Genomic DNA, 24,712 nt, shown 5'->3' with positions numbered 1-24,712 from the left:
TGTGTACTAGGCTAATGGCCCTGGAGCATTTACAAGCCTAGCCCATAGAAGTGCCCTGGCATTGTGCTGCCCAGCATTAGTTACCAGTGCCTCTATCAAGTAGATCCACTGGAGTGATCCCCAGGGTGAACTTTCTATTTCTCATCTACTCATCAAGATTTTTCTTGAAGAGGGCCTGTGAGGTGCTCTGCATGACATTTATGGGAAATCTATTCCAGAGCATGGGCAGTCTCTTGGTTATGAACCTATCCCTCCAGCATGTTCTGTTGATTGTGATAAAGAGGTTGAAGCCTCTGGAGTGTGTGGTGAGAAGGGATTGGGATTTCTTTAGATGTAGCCTTTCTAGCAGAGCTGGGTCACACATGGCTTTGTAAGTCAAGCAGAGATCACCTCTTAGTAGATGATATGACGCAGAGAATAGCTGGAGTTTTTTGAGTCTGTCCTTTTAAGACATGTTTAAGGCCTAAGATCCACTTTGTGAGGTACTTTTGTGGCCTTTCCAGCTGTTGCATATGTCTTGTGAGGTACATTCTAAATGTGGCATTATTCTCAATGATTGGCCTAATAGAGAAGAGTAGAGAGAGAGATGATGACCTCTTTCTTCAATGTAAAACCCTTGGTAATGAGATGTGCCACATAATAGGACTTTATGACCACAGTGGCAATGTGGTGGTCAAAGGAGAGGTTGCTGTCAACCTGTGTCCCCAGATCGCTTATAACACATTCAGTGTTCAGTGGGCTCCCATAGATGTGGTAATTAGTGGGAACTGAGTTTTTCCCAAAGGGGATGATGAAGCATTTTTTGGCATTAAGCTTAAGGCCATGGTTTCGACATCAGTCACTGGTCTCAGTGAGGCCTTTCTGTAGGATGTCCACATCACATGAGGAGTTAGTAATGTCTCCCAGCTTGCAGTCGTCTGTGAACTTGGTCAGCCAGAGTCCCTCCGTGTTGGCCTGGATTACAGAGAAGTCCTTCTATGTGGCACATCTCATTACCAAAACATTTGCATCCAGGAAGAAAGAGGTCATCATTTCTCTCTACACTTCCCTCATTAGACCAGTCATCGAGTATAATGCCCCATTTGGTATGTACCTCACTAGACACCTGTAACAGCTGGAAAGGCCACAAAAGTACCTCACACAAAGGATCCTAGGTCTTAAACACATGTCCTACATAGACAGACTCAAAAAAACTCCAACTATTCTCTGTGTCATATCATCTACTAAGAGGTGATCTGTGCTTGACTTACAAAGCAATGTCTGACCCAGCTCTGTTAGAAAGGCTACATCTAAAGAAATCCAAATCCCTCCACACCACACACTCCAGAGGCTTCAACCTCTTTATCACAATCAATAGAACATGCTGGAGGGATAGGTTCATAACCAATTATCATATTTACATTGATTCTTGGTCTGTAGTAAATGGTTTAGCTACATGGTTGTCTACATGGCAAAATAATAATGGGAAGAGGTGTGAGGAAAGTAATTATGACAGGAAATATGGGAAATGCTATCTCAAAGCACTGTTACTGTGCATCATGTAGATTCTCATTGTACAACTGATTCTCTAGAACGATGGTTTAATTCTATTACAGATGAGCAAACCAAAACTTCTTACACAGAGGTTGACAAGGATACTGACAAGAATACATCAGAGCAGTTTGGTATGGCAAAGTGGGCTCTTCAGAAGTGTGGACATTTGGGAGAAAAGGCCACTTACAGGTGGGCATAAACAAGAGGTATTCTGATTTCTATGGATGTAGTTAAGACTGTTATTGTACAGTGCTCTGTATGTCAGCATATGCAGCATAGACGGATATCACACATTGTACAGGGGAACTTGGACAGAGGCAAGCTACCTGAGCAAATCTGGCAGCTTGATTACATGGGACCGTTACCCTTTAGTAAAGAATGTCAATATGTATGTACAGCAGTAGATAGATACTCAGGGTATTTACGAGCCTAGCCATGCAAAAGAATTACGCAGGAAAACACCTTGAAAACAATTGACTTGATCACTTTGTACTATGGCATTCCTCTCTAGATACAAATTGACAATGGTGCACATTTTAAGGGAAAAATGGTACAGGATTATAGTAAACAGCACAGCATTGAATGGATGTTTCACATCCTTTATTACCCACAAGTGCCAGGTTTGATTGAGCAAATTAATGGATTGTTAAAAGATCAATTAAGAAAGTTGGGAAATTGTTCCCTATAAAATTGTAGAGACAATTTGAATGCAGCACTGCAAATTTTAAGCAACAGACCAATTTCAGAAAGTGAGACTACTCTAATGAGGATGTTGACTCCATCACTGCAGATCAAACATTATGTAGCTACTAATACCATAATGTACTGGGCAATGAAAGATAGTGCTCTGCCTCCATTTAGAGCAACTCCGGAAGCAGCAGGTTTAGATTTGCATGCCGTACAAATGTATAGGTTAAAACCCAGAGACAATCAATTGATTGAAACAGGAATAGTTGTTCAAATACCTCCTGACATTGTGGTTTGATAGAGCCCCAGTCAGGACTAGCTTTAAAATGTATACAGATTGTTGGAGGTGTCACTGATGCTGATTACCAAGGTGAAATCATAGTGATATTAATAAACAGTGGCACTTCAGACTTGCTAATACAAAAGGGGGAGGGAGTGGCTCAACTTCCCATAATACCAGTGTATGGCGGGTCTGTGGTAAAGGGACTGGCCCCTGCCATGGTGACTGTTAGAGGAGATAAGAGATTTGGATCCAAAAGCATGAATAATGGTGCAAAAATTTGGATCCAGTCACCAAATAAATTGCCTGAACTGCCTGAAGTTTTTGCTATAGGAAAAGATAACACCATTCTAGTAATGAGATCAGAACAGAAAAAATGGGAATATGTACCTGCAAACAAATGTTATCTATGCAAATGAATATATTGCCTTTTTGATTTCAGCTTCCATTAAAATGCATAGTAATCATTGTACTATGCAGAGTCCATCTAGTCAAATCCATAACACTAGATGGGAAAGTACAGAAACAATACTACAGCAGTACTGTGAGGATTGATTAATAGTACAAGAAATAAAATACAGACACATTTTACGTGCCCAGCTAATGAAAGTTATGGCATTGCAAGTATAAGAATTACAGGGAATGTAACTATTTAGAGAGCACAAAAAGGACATGTGTATCTTCAGTTAGACGAAGGAGAAGTTATGACTGAAGTAGCTAACAAACTGGATATAAAATGCTGTAATCTTGATATTAATTGTAATAGAAATTATGAAACTATGTATAATTGTAAAAATGATACAGACATTTTTAATTTTACTATGTGTCTACAAAATATTGCTGAATTATTTTGCATGAACAGTTCTGAAAATAGTAATAGGAATGCATGGGCTTCAGTTATAACAATACTAAATAATAATCCTAGACAACATTTTGATCAAATAAGAAAAAAATATTTCAACATGTAAATATGCAGGGCAAAACTATTAAAAGACTGTATTGCATTTTAATATTACTTTTCAGAGTACAGAAATGTGTAGAAGATGGTGAGCTTGGTATGACACCTTGTTAGGAGGCACGGGAGCTGGATTAGGAACCGTGAGTGCAACTGATGTTGAAGTCTTAGCTAATAAATTGAAAATTACAGGTCAGGATATCTCTCCATTTACAGGCTCAGTGGAACCCCACTGTGTGGCACACTCAAAAACAGAATGTTGACTATGAAAAAGAATTTCTGACGTAGTTGAATGATTCATTAATTCATAATTTAAATTTTTGATGCAAATGTAAATCAGTTTCTAAACTGGACCAAATGTACTCTACAGTTTATATGCAGATACAGAGGAATTGTGTTGAAACTAAATTATTGGTTAATAATGAATATGTTTGGTGACAATTTTTTCACAATTGGATTCCTAAAAATAATTGGATAAAGTTATCTTCTGATGAAACAAAATGTATTGATAAACATTGTATTGGACAGATAGTTCATTATAATGTTACTGATACTAGAACAAAGTGTGAATTTTTAGTATTACCCTTAGTATTTGGACCTCCTATATATCCTTTTCAATACTGGCTACCACAGGGGGAAGGAAATTATATAGACTTCTCTAACAGAATGCACAGGCTGGAACATTGCACCGATACTATAAATGGACTAATCTGTGGAGAACATTCTCCTGTATATGAACAATGTTTTCTTCAGCATTCAATTAACGTATGTAAATGGGCTATATTGCCTTCCACGTTTGAAATGTTTGTTGAAGTTGGTCTGCAATTTATGTGTTCAATAACTAATCAATCATTGTCATAACCTTGGCCAACCTTTTGTAGGATGTTTAAGTAATGTTACACAATTGATTTGGCATAATGAAAGTTATATATTTATTCCTGAGATTCATACTGGAATATCTTTTCTCCAGCTACCAGAAGCTCTGTATTATCCCAACCTCACATTTTCATTGAATTCTTTGTATATAGTAATTAATAATACTCATCAGTTACAAAAACATTTACAGATTGCAGACCACAGTATATTGCATCATGAAATGAACAGTATAATTGTGGTTGATAAACTGATCCATTTAGCAAGAAAGACTGAATAACATACAACACATAACTTGTGGGATATGTTCACCAGATGGTCATCATCAGGGATCAAACTGTTAAATTGGATAATACACCCCATATTAATAATATTAATAAAACTAGTTGTGCTAACTATTTGGAAATGCTATTTAACATATCATATATACAAAAAGGTTTCTCAAGTATTATTAGTTTCCTATACCTAAGTCAGTAGTCAAATGAATGAAAGAGATACAAATATAATACGAAAGGTATACATTGAGTGTAAGTGAGTTGACTGCTGACTTGGTATGGTAAAACTGATATAGTGAAGGATTAATATTCTTTATGCTGTATGTTCCTTTATTTTTTCTATAGAACTATAGGAATGAGGTTACTTCATAGGCGTGTTTTTCACATTACCTTTTGTTCTATGTAATTATGGAAATCAGGTTACTTTATTACTTGATTTTCATATTTCTTCTTGTTTATACACAAGTTCCATGATCCTGTGACTTATTTTTACACATTTCTTTATGTATGGATTTATATCCCAAAAGGGTAGTATTATGGGTTCGTTGTTAGTAATGTTAGATATGAAATGTCTTTTTACATCTATACCTAATGAATTTGGTATAGAGGCTATACGGTATGTGCTAACACATGAGTGAATATAGAAAGGCAAATAAAAGTACCATATGCCTTTTGTTGGACTTTGTATTGCAGAATAATGTTTTTATGTATGAGGATAATGTTTACGTACAGCAATGGGGGGTTGCTATAGACACTCCCTCTGCTAATTCATATGCCAACTTAGTCCTAAGCAAATGGGAAGATGCAAAAGTCTTCTGTACTAGTGAATTCACCAATTATCTAGCTTTCTATCATAATTTTGTTGACGATGTGTTTATAATATTTATTTATTTATTTATTTATTTATTTATGTATTTATTTATTTATTTATTTTGCATTTGTTGACTGGGCTAGTCTAACTGTATATACGTCCATTTTCAGTAGAGGCCCGGGGAGAAAATCTCCAACAAACAACAGTAATAACAAAGGTTAAAGATCACAATAAAAATAAAACAAAAACAGTAAGTAAGCAGGTAGTAGTTCACAATAAAATAGTAAATAGCAGTTATTTCAAATACATTGTATTATACATAAAATGACAAAGAACAGAAGTTAGGACATGATCTTCAGAGGAAATAAATACTTAAATGTTACAGTAGTTTTACAGTTCACTCTTTCATTCATGCTAAACAACATTGTCTAGTTTGAAAGTAGAAACTAGGAAGTATTAAAACAGGGGTGAAATTTTAGTCAGGGTTACTGCAAGGGCATAACCAGTGTGTTCTAAGGAATAATTTGAGTTTTTGTTTGAACAGGGGTAGGGAAGGAAGTGATGTAAGTTCACTAGGTAGAAGGTTCCAGTTTTTGCCAGCTGTGTTTGAAAAGAGAGAGTCACCTGCCATGTTGTTGGACTTGTTTATGCTAACTAATAATTTATTTGACAAGTGTAAGGTATTAAGATTTTTATAGGGGATTATGAGGTTAGAGAGTGTTGGAGTTTTGTTAGGTTCATTAAGGACCTTATGGGCAATGGTAAGTTGATTAAATTGAAGCTGATTCTGTAGTTCAAGCCAACCAAGTTGTTTTAGGCTGTGACAGTGATGGGTTCTGAAGGGGTTTAATGTGGCAAATCAGGCAATGTTGTTATAGGAGCTAGCTAGTTTGAGCAGGTTGTTTTTACTTAGGTTTGTGTAAATTGGTGAGGCATAGAGCAGTATAGAGATTAGAAGAGAGTGGGCGATAGTGGTTCTAGCTGTAGAAGTAAGGAAGGATCTAATCCTATATAGGGAGCCCATTCTTCTGTTAACTTTTTTATAGTATTGTTAATGTGAGAGTCGAAATTAAGGTTGTTATCTATTGTAATTCCAAGGAGTTTGGTGTTGGAGACAGGAGAAATGAGGGTACCATTATTAGAGATGCTTGAGAAGTCTAATAGTGTGGACTTACGGGTAGGAGTAAAGAGTAGGAGTTTTGTTTTTTTGGGATTCAAGAGGAGACAATACTTTAAAAAACATGACTCTACTGTATTAAACACCTTCTGAGTTATGGATTGTAGTTATATGGGAGGGCTCTAAGTCAGATTTGTACTTATTTGTTGAATACCTGAACAACACCACTGACTTCCTAGCTTTTACTATGCTGTGCTCTAATGTGGCAATTGATTCTTTGGATGTGCACTTGGAAATTGACACAATGGGATATTGGATAGCTATCTTTGTTGCAAAATGTTGGAAGAATAATTTGTTAACTACAGAAAGCATGCATCCCAAACACATTTATACTAATATAGTAAAAAGACAATTTATGAGAGCCTCTAGGTGATGCACCTCAGATGCCAGATTTCAGTCCTCCTTGGAAGATATGGCTGGCAACTTTCTACGATGGGGATATGACAAAACCATGTTAGTACATGATGGTAGAAATTGTGTCTATAAGCCTTATCTAACACAGAATTCTCAAGTTAGTTGTCAGAAAAGTTATCAGCAAACCACTAAGTTAAAATTTGGTTTGAAATATACTAGTGATGTAAACTCTATGATTGATATACACAGAAACTGGAAATGTTTAAGTGTTGATGGGAAAACCTTATTTTATTTAGGTGAAACCTCTAGGTTCTTTTATAGGAATACCTTAAATTTAAAGAGAAAGCTATGTGGAGGGACTTACAGGATGAAACAAAAGGTTGATTTGCCGCTTTTGAGGGTTGGCACGTATGCCTGTCATAATTGCTGCATATGTAATTTATTTCTAAGGAACATACTTTCAAGCAACCTAAGTTAAATTTTGTCTTTATACCCTATAAGTACTATGACTGTTGTACTGAGAATGTTGTCTGTCTTGCTACCTGCAATTCCTGCACAAGTGTTTATGTAGGAAACACTAACAAAAAGCTAAAGGATAGAGTTAGGAGACATATATATGATATTAGAAAGGGTGATATTAAGAATGCTTAAGGTAAGCACATTGCAGAACATTCAGGCCATATATTTACTTTTAAAATTTTGCAAAAGTTAGTTTTTGATAGCAGAGGAGGTGACATAGTGAAACGTACTGAACATGATGAGTTATTATGGATTCTTAAGCTGCAAGCTGACAGGTATCCAGGGCTGAATGGCTCTGTCCCTTTAAAACCTGCATTAGCGGGACGTAAATTGATTTGTTAATTGCTTTTTTGGCTCTATTATGTGATTATGCATATAAGCCTGCTGTTTTTACTATGATCTTAGATCTGATGAAGTGTTCACCTCAGAAATTGAAAGCGCTTATCTTTAATTAAGTTAGATGTTTTTAGCTGTGGTGGTCCTGTTGGTTTTATTTTGTCTATATAAGATACTTGGATAATTCCACCCATTTCTTGAAATTTAAAGCAATATATTCTTTAACTAGTATAGTACTTTTGGACATGATAATAGAAAAAAAGGAGGACAAGATAGAAACTAGTGTGTTTAAAAAAGAGGTACATACGAAACGCTATGTACACAGGGCCAGATTGCACACACCCCATGTATTTAATGGCATAATGAGAGCTCAACTCACTAGGGTGAGTAGGTTAAATACTAATGACACTAAGTGTAGGGAACAGATGGCAGAGATGGTTACAGAATTTCTTGAAAGTGGTTATGATGTAACAACAGTGGAAAGGATATTTAACGACTTTTTTGACAATAGAAATAGACTAGCAAGACCTATATTTTCTGCAGGTCAGATTCATAATACATTTGTACATGAACAAGATAATAAAATTAGATATGTAACAACTTATAATATGAAAACTAATGAAATGAGGAAAATAATTATTAAAAATTGGAGCATATTAATGGCTTTGCCTGAGTTACAAAATATTTTAGATGACAGACCAAGTTTTACTTATAAGAATTGTTATAATTTAAAAAGGAGATTATGTTATAAGGACTTTAAATCCATTAATAATAATCATCACACTGCTAACAAAACTGGCACTTTTCCATGTTTTAGATCCAATTGTAAAGCCATTTCTCCTAATAATAACATTTTCAGACACCTAGTGACTAAGACTATGTCTTTCAGTTTTTGCAACGTGTAATACCACTTATGTGATTTACCTTGCAACCTGCGTTAAATGTATTTGTTTTTATGTGGGAAAGAGCACTCATAAATCTAATATTCATAGAAAGGTTCAGCTAAATGCTCTAAGTAAACATTATTTAGATACTAGTCCTGATCATGAGTTTAAATTTAGAGTAATAGATATGGCACATAAACACACTAGGGGTGGTGATATCAATAATGTTTTAGAAAATAAAGAATATAGTTGGATTGTAAGGTTACAGGCTGATGTATAACCAGGGCTAAATAGTGTCCTTAGTATCAAACTGTTTTGATAAGGAGACAGATACAATTGTGTTAAATATAATTTTAGATTTTATTTGAAAATTATGTTGGAATTTAAGTAAATGTTTTATAATATTTATAAATTGTTTAAGAATGTTTTCTTTTTTAAAAATATGTGCTTTATAAGTGGTAAAACAAGCAGATCCATGCCAGAAGAACCATCAGCTTTATTTCAAAAAACAAAACTGACTAAGCGCTTTCACCCATCAGTCAGTGAACAGTGCAACAATAATTGCTTAAATACTTAATTAAAACAATGAATCACATGAGTACCTTGAATACAATTAAAAATTAACCCTCCAACATCCAGATTCAGCTCAAACCCTTGTGCTTACTTAAACAGCATAAATAAATTAACAAACAATGAATGAGCAGGGTTCTGGTTTGGGTAGTTTTAACTCTCAAGTACAGTTATTTGAGAAGTTAACTAAGAAATTTACAAAGAAAAAAGGGCATATCCCTCTCAAAGATGGGATACCAATATGGGGGGTGACACTGTGAACCCTGAACCTGTTAGGGACTCTAGAAATGAATCAGGTATTGTGCAAACAGACATATGTGACAATAACAATGCTTTTTTAGACAGTAGACAACCACTAAGGTGCTCAGACCAGATAAGGAACTGGGCGCAATATCAAAGTTATGCAGATACGAGAACCCCAAAGTGGCAGAATTACCAACCAAAGGGGATATGGGTAGGTCAACGCCAAATGCGGTACAATCAATGGCACAATCACCAAGTGAATTACAACAACTAGACTTTCTTTTATTGTTTAGGGATGAAACATACAACAATGTGTCTATAGTTGAGACACTTTCTGACAATAGTGATGATTTAATTCTCAATGAATTTAATGAGGTTGATTGTACTAGCACTACAATTAATTTTAAGTTACAGGGTGATCATGATTTTAAAATTTGCAACTATTCTGATTTTGTGATTATGGAACATCACGTTAGTCTTTTCAAAAGAGGTTTTTCTTTTGTCCCCACTTTTAGATATGAGACAGGAAGACTATTAGTTAACCTCAGACTATATACCAGGCTTCTTAATTTAAGGTTGTTTTTTGATAATAAAACATCCCCTGACTGTGACAACAAATATTTAAGTCTTAAAAGGAGCAGTGTTTTCATTCCACCATACATCCCAGCAGTTATGATTTTTGAGCATTTGTGTGGTGCACAAATTCATAGATGTTTAGAAAGAGAAACACTATCCAACAGTAACCTAACCACAGCAGAATGGTTTTGTCTAAAAGAATTCTCTGGCAGCAACTAATACAGGGTTGCAAAACCTGATAAAGGTGGAGGAGTTATTATGACAAACATTGATTATGAATGTAGAATGTGGTTATTACTCAATGATCTAGAAACTTATGAAACGGTATCTAAATCTGATGTACAACAAGCTTGCACGAAAATTGATTGGCAACTATATGACTACTTGTGTGAGGGCATTATTTCACAAGATGAATTTAAATATCTTTCGGTGGAACATCCCATTATTCCATCAATATTTGGTAGTCCTAAAATCCACAAGAATGAAAATTGTCCACCATTTAGGCCTATTGCTGCAGCTAAGGGTTCAAAGACCAAACCCCTAGCAGCTTACATGGATATTATGTGTAAGAACACACTGGATAAATTGCCATACATTTTAAAAGATTTGTGGCATTGCTTGGATTGTATTAAGAATATTGATGTTAGTGAGGAATTTTGGTTCATGACGGCTGATGTCATCAATCTGTTTTCAGTGATCCCCCACCAGATCGGGTTGGAAATGTTCAGCAATAGTCTTTTGAAACATAGTGATTTACATCAAGTTAAGAGAAGCCTGTTGTCAGAATTACTAGACATGGTATTATACAATAATTTCATATTCTTTGATGGCAAATATTATAAACAGACCAATGGGGTTGCAATGGAAGCCATATGCACAACCATTTATGCCAACATGGTATTAGCAGACTGGGAACAGAATTTTGTTTTCAAATCAGAATACAAGTCCAAAATTATGTTATATTTGCGATATTTGGATGATATTCTGATTTTTTGGAAGGGCTCTAAATATGAGGTGGAAGCATTTATTAGTTATTTGAATCAACCAACTGAGTTTTTGAAATTTACAAATCACATTGATAAATACCGAAGTGAGTTCCTGGATATTCAGTTATATATAGAGGATGATCGAATACACTCTAAGATTTTTCGCAAAAAACATCTAGTAACTCCTTTTTGCATTACAACAGTTGCCACCCTGACCACCAAAAGAAAAATTTGGTTAAGGGGCAAATGATATGGATATCTAGGTTGGTAAGCCAGGATATCTGTTTCAACATTGAAATGACAAACTTGGTTGATATGTTTAGGAATAGAGGATATCCGATGGAATTACTTTACAAACATAGTACAGAGACTGAAAGGAGAAGATCTTGTGATTTTATGCCCATACTTATGGATAACAACAGAAAACGGGAAAAAGTTAACATCTCTGCTAATGACAACCCCAGTGAAAATTCAAAATTACTCCTCTAGTATGGTTATGGAATTTAACCCAACAGGGGTAAAAGTTAGGAACATTATGAATGCTGTGTGGGATAGTGTTTTTGCCCAAGATATTAAAGACATATTAGGAATAGCTCCCATATTTATTAACAGCAGAGGTTTTAATTTAAAAGAATTGTTTGAGAAAAATTCCACGAGCTATGACAATAGACCCTCACATATGAGTAAATATGGTACATGTAGTGTGTGAAAATACATTAATAATGGACCATGTGTACAGATTTGCAGTTACACAAGAACACTAAGATGTCAAGGACACTGTAACTGTAATACAAAGATGGTTGTCTATGTGGCTACATTCCTGTCATGTACTGTGTTCTGTGTTGGGATGACTACAAGAAAAAACAGGCTTCATATATTGGAATATACTAAGAAAACTACCAACACCCTTTTTAATCATAGCAAGGTTTGTACTAACTACAAAAAAAAATATTTTTTGTAATTGACAAGCTGGGGGAGATCTCAAAATCCTACTTGAAGTCAGGGAATGCCTGTGGCAGCTACGCCTGGATGCATCTAATGCACCAGGCATTAATGAAAGCATTTCTACATCCTGTGTACTAAAACTCAAATCTCAGTTTATTTAATACACATTACATTTGCACAATACACTTCATGATCACCCGCTTTTATTATAGAACCTTAATATGTAAAGTTTTATATTTATCAGCATGTTTGATATTATTTATTCATTAAGTTTGTTCATTTATTTATGCTGTTTAAGTAAGCACAAGGGTTTGAGCTGAATTTGGATGTTGGAGGGTTAATTTTTAATTGTATTTAAGGTACTCATGTGATTCATTGTTTTAATTAAGTATTTAAGCAATTATTGTTGCACTGTTCACTGACTCTGATGAAGCCCAATGGTGGGTGAAAGCGCTTAGTCAGTTTTGTTTTTTAAAATAAAGCTGATAGTTCTTCTGGCACAGGTCTGCTTGTTTTACCAGTGTTACTTGTTCTGTTTTATGAATGTGCTTTATAAGTGGCTGGCTGTGATCACATGACTTTAACTTCATTTGTATATAAATTGGATGAAATAATTGAATTATATTAGAACTGAGGAAGGAAGTTATTTCGAAAGCTTTGCAATAAACTTTTTGTAGCGTTCTTGAAGTTGGATTTATTGTTTTAATTCCCATGCAATTGTCCCAGTTACCCTTAAGTAGGGTCATCGAGAAGCTCAGTTTAATGTGAATGGGGAGTTTGTTCCATAGGAGTTGCAATCTCTGGGAGACATATCTGCTTCTCCAACATATCCTGTTGATGTCACAGGCTAGGTTAAGGTCCATAGAGTGAGTGAGGCTTGTCCCATGTGATTTGGGAGGTGTAGTATTTCTTTTAAGGCAGGGTTTGAGACTGCTCTGTAGGCCATCCACAAGTCACCTTTCAGCAGCCTGTAGGATACAGAGTACAGTCACAGAGCTTTCAGTCTTTCAATGTAGGTCATGTTTTGGAGGCCCTGGGTTTGCTTAGTGAGAAACATTTGAGGTCACTCCAGCTGCTGCAGGTGTCTGGTGATGTACATACAAAATGGAGCATTGTACTCTTTTATTGGTCTATACTGCGGTGGTGTTTCTGCGGTAGCATTGTCACCTCACAGTTAGACGTTGCCCGTTCGATTCTCAGTTAGAGCGTCTTCTGTGTGGCGACATGCGTGAACGGGAATTCCTTCATTGAAGGTTGTGCATTAGGCCCGGCAGGCCAGCACGTAAAACTCTACTGCCAATCATTAGTGGACCGGAGTTCCGCTGTGGCGACCCCTAACCGGGAAAAGCCGAAAGACACAAACAAACAAACTCTTTTATTGGTTTGATGAGGGACGAATAGAGTGGAGTTATAACATCCTTAGTCTTGGATGCTATGCCCTCACTTATGAAGTGTGCAGTGTAAAAAAGGTGTCCATTACCACTGTGGACACATGATGATCAAAGCTGAAGTTGCCATCAACCTACATTCCTAAATCTCTCATCATTGGGTTAGAAAATAGGGGGAGCATTATTAATAGTGTAATTTGCAAAGACGTCTCCTTTGCTGAAAGGGATAATAGTGCATTAATTTGGGTTCACATTAAGTCTGTGTCTTTGGCAGCAATCATTTATGTATGTAAGCACATTTTGCAGTATGTTGACATTGCATGGGGACTTAATGATTGTGTCTAGTTTGCCATTGTTAGTTAGCTTGTGGAGCCAAAAGCCATCTTTATTTCCCTGATTTTCTGAGGAATATATTCCAAACAGGGGCCGAAAACAGACCCTCATGGGACACCATTGGTAACAGGCCTGCTGATAGAGATGGAATCCCCACTTATGACTGTATGCATTCTCTTGGCGAGCCAATTGACTACCCATCTAATGAAGTATGTGTTAATCCACAGGTGGGTGAGTTCTGCAATGATGCCTCAGTGAGGTATGTGTGTCAAAACCCTTTGGCAAGTTGAGACAGGCATTATATACTGATTTGCCTACATCCAGGGCTTTGATGACACTATCGAATAATTCCACTAGGTTTAACAGGAATGATCTGCCTGGATGAAGCCAAAGTGGCTTGGGTAAAGAATTTGAAGATCACCAATGTCCTTCTTAAGATGATTCTCTCCATGGCCTTATAGATAAGTCTGGTCAGGCTTATGGATATACAGTTTCCTGGTTTGGTTGAGGGACTCCCTCTGTGCAATGGTATTACAGTTGTTTTCCCCTCTGCCAGGAAAAGCCAATACTTCGATTGTTGCTAAAGAGAGTACCCAATGGTTCTGCTAACTCTTGCTTTAGACTGTTTAATAAGCAGCCTGGGATGTTATCCGGTCTTACAGACCCTGTGTTTTTGGCATTGACGAGTGCAGTTAGGACCAGTTATTTGGAGATAATAGGTAGAGAACTGTTGACAGGCATGATCAGTGGAGACAGGGATGTGAAATTGTTGCCAAACCTGTGTGCTAACAGGCTGGCTATGTCCTCAGGTTCAGTATGAGTGGTACTGTCTACTCTGAATTTGGTGGAATGCAGGGCCTTCCATTTCACTTTACAGAGAAAGATAAAGAATGCCTTGTGATTATCTTTAGCTATAGATGCTAATTTAGTTTCATAATTAACTTTAGAGAACTTTACAAGATGTCTACTTTGCTTGTTCAAGCTATGAAGAGTGTTTTTCAGATGAGACTGTTCCTTCTTTTTTCTGGACATGAGTGTCTTTCTCTTATTGCATAATTGATTTATAAACTACTAAAACAATGCACAACTGACCAGTTAAAACTGGTTTAATAGTCAAATTGTTAAAAGATAAGCACTTGTACTCTCACTAATTAAAAAACATATTCAGATGAAAACATAACAATAACCTTTGATTTAAATACCACTTGTAGTAGTCATGTGATAATCACACCTCCTCAAACAAGAGAAATTAAGGTTTTCAGTTCAGATGAGTACGTTTTAGCAACATGCTTAATATTTCATCTTTGTTGTACCTTCAGTTTAAGTATACATGAAGTAGAAAGCATGTCATTAATACCTGGCCAATGACTTGTACCCAGCCGGAGTTGCCAATACAGTTCTCTCTTCTCCAGTAGTAGGGAGCATAACACCCCCCCCCCCCCAGTTGATTTTGATTTTCTCTATCACCACAAGTTTAAAACTATGTGAGAGATTACTATGGCAATGTTTTAAAAGAGCATTAGTTTCTTTTCTTTTTCTTATGTCATAGTGATGCTCATATATTCTTTCCTTCAACCCCCATTCCATTTTTCTGATGTAAAAACATGGACATAAATCACACTTTGCTGCATAGATGACTCCTGAGGTGTTGCAATTGTAGTTGCCATGTATTTCTATCTTGTACCCATTAATATTGATGCGTGCTCAGCATCTTCTCATACCTAAGAGTTTCTTCATAGATTTTTGTTCCTTTTCAAAAATTGCTTTAAAATTAAAGCATCTCCTATGTAACACTATTGGTCCTTCTCCCAGTTCGGCTAGATGTCTGTCATCTTTAATGAGTGACCAGTTTATTTTCATGTATCCACTTAAAACAGTAAGTATCTACAGGGTGCATATCAATAAATGAATTTTTGTAGCAATTCAATTCCCTCTGCCTTAATGGATCTGTATTTCTCTCCTTGGTAGCAAAGGCATTGTTGTCACAATCCATTACATTTTCTGTCTTCTCTTCATATATGCTGATCTCAGTAGCACTCACACTTAAAGTTGGTTTGAAGTGTTTCTTGTCTCTTTTATTCATTACTTCTAGCATGATGTTATTGAGAAATGAAGCAGCATGACCTCTTTTCTTAAACATATCCTTAAGGATGGTACATTCATCCCAAAATATGTCATCATCTCTTGTCATTTGTGCTGCATGTACGGATTGTCCTTTAACAACAGATTTCTTCTGTGTATGGGGGTGCCCACTTGTTTAGTGTAGGAAGCTGTTAGAATAAGTAGCTTTCCCATAAATCCTACAAGTGAATTTTTTGTTGTTTGTATCTTTAACCAACCATACATTGAAATAGGCAATTTGCTCCTCATTTATTTCAATTGTAAAATTTTAAAAGTTTGTGTTTTTCTTGATATATTCTAAAAACAGATGCATTTTTCTGATGTCATCCTCCCATAAGTTGAAGCTATCATCCAAAAATCTGGTGTAAAATTTACACTCCTTGAAATGTTCAGAATCAAAATGAACCTTCTTCTCCCACTGTAATATCACAATGTTTGCAAAGAAGCCCTCATATGCCAAGCCCATTGCGACACCTTTTTTCTGTAAATATAGTTATTTGTTGAACCATATTAAATTGTTTTTCAGTACCATTTGCAAAAGAGTTCCATAGGTATTAATTAGGTCTTGTGGGACTCCTTTATCAAAAAGAAATAGTAAGAACTACTCTGTACCTGCATCATGTGTTATATTGGTACAGAAGTCCTTTACATCGATTGTCACAAACACAATAATTTTCTTTGAATGCTAAATTATTTATTTTTCTAAGAAAATCCCAGGAGTCTTGACAAATGTTTTGTTCGTTTATCACAAAAGAATTTAAACTATCATCCAAATACTTTGCTGTGGAATATGTAATTGACCCTCGAGCATCCAGAATTGGTCATAAAGGTGGTTGCTTAATGACATTATGGATTTGTGGAACACCAAAAATTGTTGGTGTTCTTGGATTAGTTATACTAAGGTAGTTTACACATTAATATCAAGTTGTCCTTGAATGAACAAATCTTCAATGTTATCTTTGATACTCTTATAAGTAGAGTTCAGAGAGTTCAGTTCATTAATAGTTACAGTATTGTATCTTCAGATAAAAGCTTTTTCATTCTTGTGACATAATCCGATGTATCCATTATAACCAATCCACCCTCCTTGTCAGTCTTCGTAAATCTGATGCTGCAGCTTCTCAGCTCAAGTATGCCTCTCTCTTTCTGAGTTAGCCTTAAAAGTATTCTTATAATTTAATATATTCCTGATGTCCAACTCACATAATCTTTCATACATGAGTAGACTTTGACGTATAGGGGGCTTAAATGTTCTAGATACCTTGAAATTCCTCAATGCTCTGCTGCAGTCTTAAAACATTAAACTGAAGTTAAGTTTTCTTGTGTATTCCTTTAAGTCCATCAGCACATAGGCTATGTCAGCTCAACGATGTGGAACAGATGTGAACCCTTTAGAATACAGGTCACTATGTGACATATTAATTAGTCATGTAGAATAATTATAGATTTTAAGATCACCCATGCTGTTGGTTGAATTGAGTACAATTTTTTTTTCTTTATCCTCTCCTATCTGTGAGGGATCGGAGTCCTTACAGGGTCTAAATAATCATTTTCTGCTAAATTCCTGTTGTTACTTTCCAGAGGAGCATCTACTTTGATTCTTTAAGGCCTTGTATTTTGGTTGAATACATTCCTACTTCAAATTTATGATGTTGGTGGTAGTGGGTAGGCTAGGCTTTACTGCTACAATATTCCAACTTGTCTAGTTCCTATTTCCTCAACTTATGTCTTTTTATCCCATTAACTAGATCATCAATACTTTTAAAAATTCGCAAGTGTTCATATCTGAAACTCTCATAATGTTTGCTATGATACTGTCTAAATGGTTTATCTCAACTATGAGTTCCTCAATATTTTTTTATTATGAAAAATTAGTAGTTCCATGTATTCTAAACCATGCTTTTTAAATAATGCTAGTAAATATTTTATGCAATTTCATTTCAACATTGTCATAGTAATCCCTGACACAGTTTTAAATTTGTGGTGATAGAGAAAATCAAAACCAACTGGGGGGGGGGGTCCATGGTCCCTACTACTGGAGAAGTAAGAATTGTGTTGGCAACTCTGGCTTTGTGCAAGACACTGGCTGGGTATTAATGACATGCTTCCTATTGTATGTATACTTAAACTGAAGGCACAGCAAAGATGAAATATTAAATATGTTGCTAAAATATTCTTGTCTGAACTGAGAACCATCATTTCTCTTGAGAGTTGGATGGACAATTGAGATCTTATTGTGATTGGTTGTTTGAGGGGGTGTGATTATTACATGACAAGTGGTATTTAAATCAAAGGTTATTACTATATTTTCATCTGAAGAAGTTTTCTAATTAGTGAAAATAAAAGTACTTATTAGTTGTGCATGTTTTTAGTTTGTTTGTGCTCTATTAGTTGGAGATTTGTATAATTCATTTATGCTAGATGTCCACCATGGTGGCTTTTTTTGTGAACAAATCTTGATCTGTTCTAGTACAGCTAAGGCTATACAGTTGTAAAGGTGTTTATACAGGCCATTTGTGTACAGTATGTTTACTTGCATCCACTTTATGCCAGTTGAATGCATTTTTGTTCATCAGTGACTACCTATACCTGTTTGCTGACTTCTTTGCAGTTGCAGATAAGGGCCCCATTGAGGATTTTTTTTCTGCTCCTTGGAGTTAATCTCATCCAGGAAGGGTAAATGCCAGTGTGGGAGACAGGTTCATTATAAAGACTGCCACTATAAGTGTCTTTTTTGCTTAGGATCTTCTCATGACCATACATCTTGTTCTATTTGTCAGGATTCATCCCAAAAACCCTTCCCAGTAGACTTTATTCTATTTCCTTTATCTTGAGAACCAGCATCTTAAGCTTCTTACTAAAGATACAGTGGAAGGAATCCCCCCAAGGGTCAGCCATTCGGGAAGAAGGAGGTGAAAATGGTACAACCAGAATCTTCTGCTGTCCAGCCTCTGCCGGGTGTTTCTCCTGAGGTAATTACAAACCCAGAGACCCGTCCAGCTGTGTTGTTGAATTTCTCTGCCGCAACCCTGATGGAGGCCGGTGAGGATCCAGCTGGCAGCACGTACGAAGAAGCTTTGCAAGTGGCCATCTCAGATGTTTAGGGAGAACCATGGTTGATTTTATCTGAGGGGCATATGGGAGTTCCTCAGTTTCTATTTGGGAATGAAGTTCCTATTGCTGGTCTCAACTGTCATCTTGGGTCTAAGATGGGGACATTCCTTAAAAAAGAAACAAATAAAATTAAACATGTTTCTTCTGCTCCTAGGGATCCACAAAATGAGTGGCAGGCCTTCACTCAGGAACTATTTGCTGCTTTAATATCCTTAGGACCTCCTCAAGGGGTTTCAGTTCCTGCTCTTCCTTGGTCCTCTACTCCCCTTAAAAGGCCTACAAACAAGATTCATCTGAGGACAAATCATATTCTGATGATGATTCTCTGACTTATTCTACTCACATTCCTTCCACTTTGGACTATGGGGCAGAGGAGGAGGAATTTATTAGTTCTGATGTTCCTTTTGAGGAAATTTCCTTTGGGGACACAATCACTAGGATGATGTTGTTTTTTTTTTTTTTTTAAGTGGGATCGCGCTCAGGTCTCTGATATCCATAAAAGGGTATTATGAGTTGCTGCAATTGGAATCTCCTAAACCTGCAGCTATACCTCCTGTTTTGGCTGCTTTGCTGGATACTTTTTCCAGTGCCTCTCGTGCACTTGATTCTCTGCCCCCTGCTCCCAAGAAGCCTGACATGTTTTATAGGGTGCCTGAGGATTGTTATTTTCTACATGAGTGCCCTGCTGCTGACCCCTCTGTAGTATCTGTAGCTTCTGATAAGCCATCTAAATTGCTTCCTTTACCCAAGTTATTGCCTTCTGAGAAGGACAGCAGAACTATGGAAAGGCTGGGTAAGAAGGTGTACACCTCTGCTACCCTAGCATTTAGGGCTATGAATTATCAGACCTATATGTCTAGGTATGTGTTGGCACTTATTTCTCAGACCTGTGAATTTATTTCTGATTTTCCAGACTCTGAAGGTAAAACTTCTGCCCTTTCCCTGTTAGGGACTTCCTCTCATTCATCATTATATTATATGTAGTTATGATGCAGCAGATGCCTGTTCTAGGGCTGCTATTTTTGGTTCAGTGATGAGGAGGTATTCTTGGCTTAGGCTTCAACCTTTACCTGATGATGTTAAAGTTAATTTGATGGATGCTCCTCTGGATTCTAAACTTTTGTTTAGGGAATCTGATGCTGGTTTGTTTAAGTCCCTTCAGGATAAGGGTAAGGCCTTACAGGAGCTTAAACATGTGTTTGTTTTTCCTGTGCCTAAATTTCAGAGAAACTACCCTGTTAAGCCTGCCTTTGTTTGTAGGCAATCACACCCTCCTACTGTAGGTAAGAAAAGTGGCAAACGGGCTCCTTCTGCTAAGGATGCTCAGTTTTCAGGGACTCCGAATCCTTCTTTTCCTGACAAACTAATTGCTGCATGACTATCCAACTCCTCCCAGCCACATTCCTCTTTCTCTTTGCCTTTGTTTTTCTCTTCCTGTTTGGCTTCAGATCACTCGGATTCTTGGGTTCTCCTGATCATTTGTCAGGGGTACTTCATGGTGTGGAAATCCCATCCTCCTTTTATGGGTATTCCTCAGTCTCCTTTGGAACAACTTCCCTTTTTTCCAAAGGTTCTTCAAAATCTCTTGACTCAAATTACTATTCAAGAAGTGCCTGTGTCCCAAAGAGACCTATTCTATACCTTTCTCATCTAAATACTTTTTTAAAAGTGCCTTCCTTTTGGATGTTGTCCTCCAGATTCTGTTTCCTCTATTGCTCCCTCAGGACTATATGGTGTGTCTAGATCTCAAGGATGCTTTTCTCCATATTTTGATCCATCCTCTTTTCATGATGTTTTTGCATTTCTCTGTTGTTTCCTGGCATTTTAATTTCTCTGCTTTGCCCTTTGGCATTTCTACTGCCCCAAGAGTGTTCACCAAATGCATTGTTCCTGTGATTGCTTTTTACAGGTTTCAAGTAATCCAAATATTTCCTTACTTAGATGACCTATTGATTCAGGTGTCCTCTCCAGAGATCCTTTTGTAAAATTTTCATTTTGACGTTTCCCTTCTTCACAGTCTGGGGATCACTATAAATTTCAAAAGTCTTCTCTAGCTCCTTCTCAGAATCATGTTTTTCTGGCTTGCAAAAGTCAGACTGTGTCAGTGCTTGCATCCCTGCCACCGCCAAAGGCCTTAATTCTATTTTTTTTCTTTCACACTCTTCTTCCTCTGGCTTCCATTGCTGCTAGGGAGTTTCTGAGAGCTCTGGCTTTCATGGCATCCACTATTCTGCTGCCCACTCTGTCAAAACTTCACATGAGAAAGTTTCAGTGGTTTCTGAAGTCAGTGTGGCTTCAACAGGCATATCCTCTAGACTTTGTAGTTCCTCTTCTTCCTTGTCTCAGACAGGAACTTCACTTGTTCATAGGTTCATAGGTTCATAGATAGGTACTAGGCTATCTGCCTGAGGGCATTTATAAGCCTAGCCAGAGTGTGTCGGCTTTTGACACCCCATTGTTTAAGTAACTGAGTCTCTGTCAAGCAGAGGCAATGAAGTGATCCCAGGGGTTTATTTTCTGTTTCCCATCCACTCGTCAAGGCTTCTCTTGAAGAGTGTTAGTGAGGGGCTCTGCCTAATGTAGTTATGAATTGTGTTCCAAAGCATGGGGGGGTCTCTGTGACAGGAATCCATCCCTTCAGCATGTTCTATTTATTGTTGTGGTGAGGTTTAGCTCACTAGAGCACGTGGCTTGCAGTGACTTGGATTTCTTTAGGTGGAGCATGTCCATCAATTTTGAGTTGGAAATGGCTTTGTAAGTCAGGCAGAGATCACCTCTGAGTAACTGATATGTCACTGAGAACAGCCGGAGTTTTTTCAGTCGAGCTGCATAGGACATATGTTTGACGCCAGTAATCCTCTTGGTGAGGTGCTTTTGTGGTCTTTCCAGCTGTTCGAAGTGTCTTGTGAGGTACATCCCAAATGGGGCATTGTACTCTATGATGGGTCTGATGAGTGACGAGTAGAGGTGCACTATAACCTCTTTATTTCTAGATGCAAACCCTTCAGTAATTAGATTGGCCACATAGAAGGATTTCCTAACTACTTTGGCAATATGATTGTCAAATGAGAGATTACTATCTACCTGGGTCCCCAGATCTCTTATTACCTCTTCTGTATTAAGGGGGCTGCTGCCTATGTGGTTATTCGTGGGTGTTTTGTTTTTCCCAAATGGGATGACTATGCATTTTTTGGCATTTAGTTTGAGGCCATGACTTTGACACCAGGTGTCTGTCTCAGTAAGGCCTTTTTGAAGAATGTCCGTGTCAGCTGGAGAGTTAATTATGGCTCCCAGTTTGCAGTCATCAGCGAACTTGGTTAGCCATAGTCCTCCTGTGTTTGCCTGCACTTCTGAGAAACATATGCCGACCAGTAGGGGTCCCAGAACTGAGCCTTGCAGGAAACCACTTGTGACTGGTTTAGAGTCAGACCCGAAGCCCGCTTTTCTTACCGTGTGAGTTCTGTCTGTAAGCCAGTTGGCAACCCATCTTGTGACGCAGGGGTTTATGTTCAGGCTGGCGAGTTTTTCTATAATACCTGAGTGAGGAATGGCGTTGAATGCCTTGGCGAGATCAAAGTAGGCTGTCTGAACCACCTTTCCCTCATCTATAGCCTTGTGACTGTCTTGAAAAAGTCGACCAGGTTTAGTAGGCATGATCTGCCCTTAACAAAGCTGAACTGGGTCGGGTCAAGTGTTTGGAGGTTCCCAATGCCTTTGTTAATGAGTTCATGATGATGCATGCCATAGCCTTGCAGAACAGGCTAGTCAGGCTTATTAGGCGATAGTTACTAGGGTCAGTTGTGGCCCCTCCTTTGTGGAGCGGAATAACTGTTGCTGTGCACCATTCTATGGGCACGTAGCCTGTGGAGAGGCTGAGGTTGAACAGCATGTTTAGACGGGGGTTAATTCGTTCTGTAGTTCGTGCAAGATGCAGCCTGGGACACCATCTGGCCTCATTGATACTGTGTTTTTGGATTTTGAAAGGGCTGTTTTCACCTGTGCTTCTGTGATTTCCGGGACACTACACTTTTCCGGTATTGTTGCGGGCCTTTTTGAAGGTGAGAGGGAGGTGAAGTTTCCACTGAATCTATCTGCCAGGATGTTGGCAATATCAGTAGGTTTAGTATATTTTGTGCTATTTTACACTAGCTCAGAGCATATCTGTGAGTTGCCACTTAGTTTCTTGACATAGCTAAAGAAGGCTTTGTGGTTATCTTTTGAATCCTTGGCTATTTTTCTTTCGAAGTTAGCCTTGGATGATTTTATGAGGGACCTTAGTTTCTTACTGATACTGATCAGGGATGTTTTTCCTTCTTGGAATTTGCTTTTTTTCTGAACTAGTTTCCTCCTTTTGCTGTATAACCTGTTTATGGCAGGGGTCCACCAGACTGGTTTCCTTCTCTAAGGGGAGTGAGTCTTGGTTTTGTTAGGGATGGCACGATCCATGCATCCTTGTAGGTACTCATAGAGAGCAATTGTAAAGGATTCTGCATCTTGGGCAGTGTTATCCTTTAGCGTGGGGGCTGTGAAACTTACCACCTCTGCCTTAAGTAAGGTGAAGTTTACTTTAGAAAAGTTTTTCACTGTGGTTTCCTTGGTTGGGGCTGGTGGTGGGGTGTGGACATCCAGGGTGATTAGTTTATGGTCTGATCTAACCAGTGACGGGTTGACATCCGGTACGGAACACCTGTCGCCCATGTTGGTGATGACCAGGTCCAATATGTTGTGACCTCTGGCAGGGGAGTTTACCAGCTGATCCAGGCCATTTGAGTTGATAAATTCCAGGAAGCGCTGAGCCTGGGAGTTTGTACTCAATTAGTTTTCCCAGTTAATGTTAGGGTAATTGAAATCACCAAATATCAGGGTGTTCAGTAGGATCTTCATGTTTTGCAGTGTCTCCAGAAAGGCGGAGTGGTGGCCCTGGGCCATGGAGGGTGATCTGTGGCAGGCAACAATTTGCATTGCAGAATTGCCCAGTGTCAGTTGCACATGGGTGATCTCAGAGGTATCATGCTGCGCCACTAACCTGGAGGTGTGGGTATCCTTGATGAATATGGATACACCTCCTCCTTTTGTGTTTCGGTCCATGTTCTGTGGCCAAAATGTGTGGCAAGAGTTGTAGCCCAGTATAGCTGGAGTGCTCTCTGGAGCCTTGAACCAGGTTTCAGTTAATGCACAGATGTCGATGTTCTCCATACTTAGGAGTTCTTCGAGCACATGCATTTTGAGATTTAAACTCCTGGCGTTGAGTAGCATAACCCTCATTTTTTTACTTGTGCTGTTTACGGAGGTGGGTTTGAATTTTGAGCCTTGCCTAAAAAAGGCACTATGGGGGGCAGCAAGAGCCTCGGCCAGTATTCGAAAGCCAAGGAGTGACAGGTGCAAGTCATCTCTTGTAAAGCAATGCGGTTTGTCGAGCATGTCATCCCAGCCTGACAAACACTGGATCTCCTTTGAATGACACCAGAAGCTTAGCCAATTGTTGAAACTGATCATGTTTTCTTTATACTGAGGTATCATTCTTGGTGAGGGCAGGATGCTACTCAGGGTCAGGGTTATACCGGCCTGGGCTACATGATCAGAGAGCTCTTCCATGTCTCTTTTCATGTAGTCTAGGGAGGTACATCTCAGGTCATTCACACCATGAACAATGACAGAGTCATATTTGTACTTCTTCTGGAGTGACCTGAGTGCTTGTGTTATGTGGTGAATTCTGGCTCCCAACAAGAAGCTAACAGTAACGTTCTCCTTG

The sequence above is a fragment of the Protopterus annectens genome, chromosome 1.part0 (genome assembly GCF_019279795.1).
Source record: "Protopterus annectens isolate FY-2018-M chromosome 1.part0, PAN1.0, whole genome shotgun sequence".
Lineage (NCBI taxonomy): Eukaryota > Metazoa > Chordata > Ceratodontiformes > Protopteridae > Protopterus > Protopterus annectens.
The sequence above is the reverse complement of the archived record's forward strand: the minus strand, read 5'-3'. Positions refer to the sequence as shown.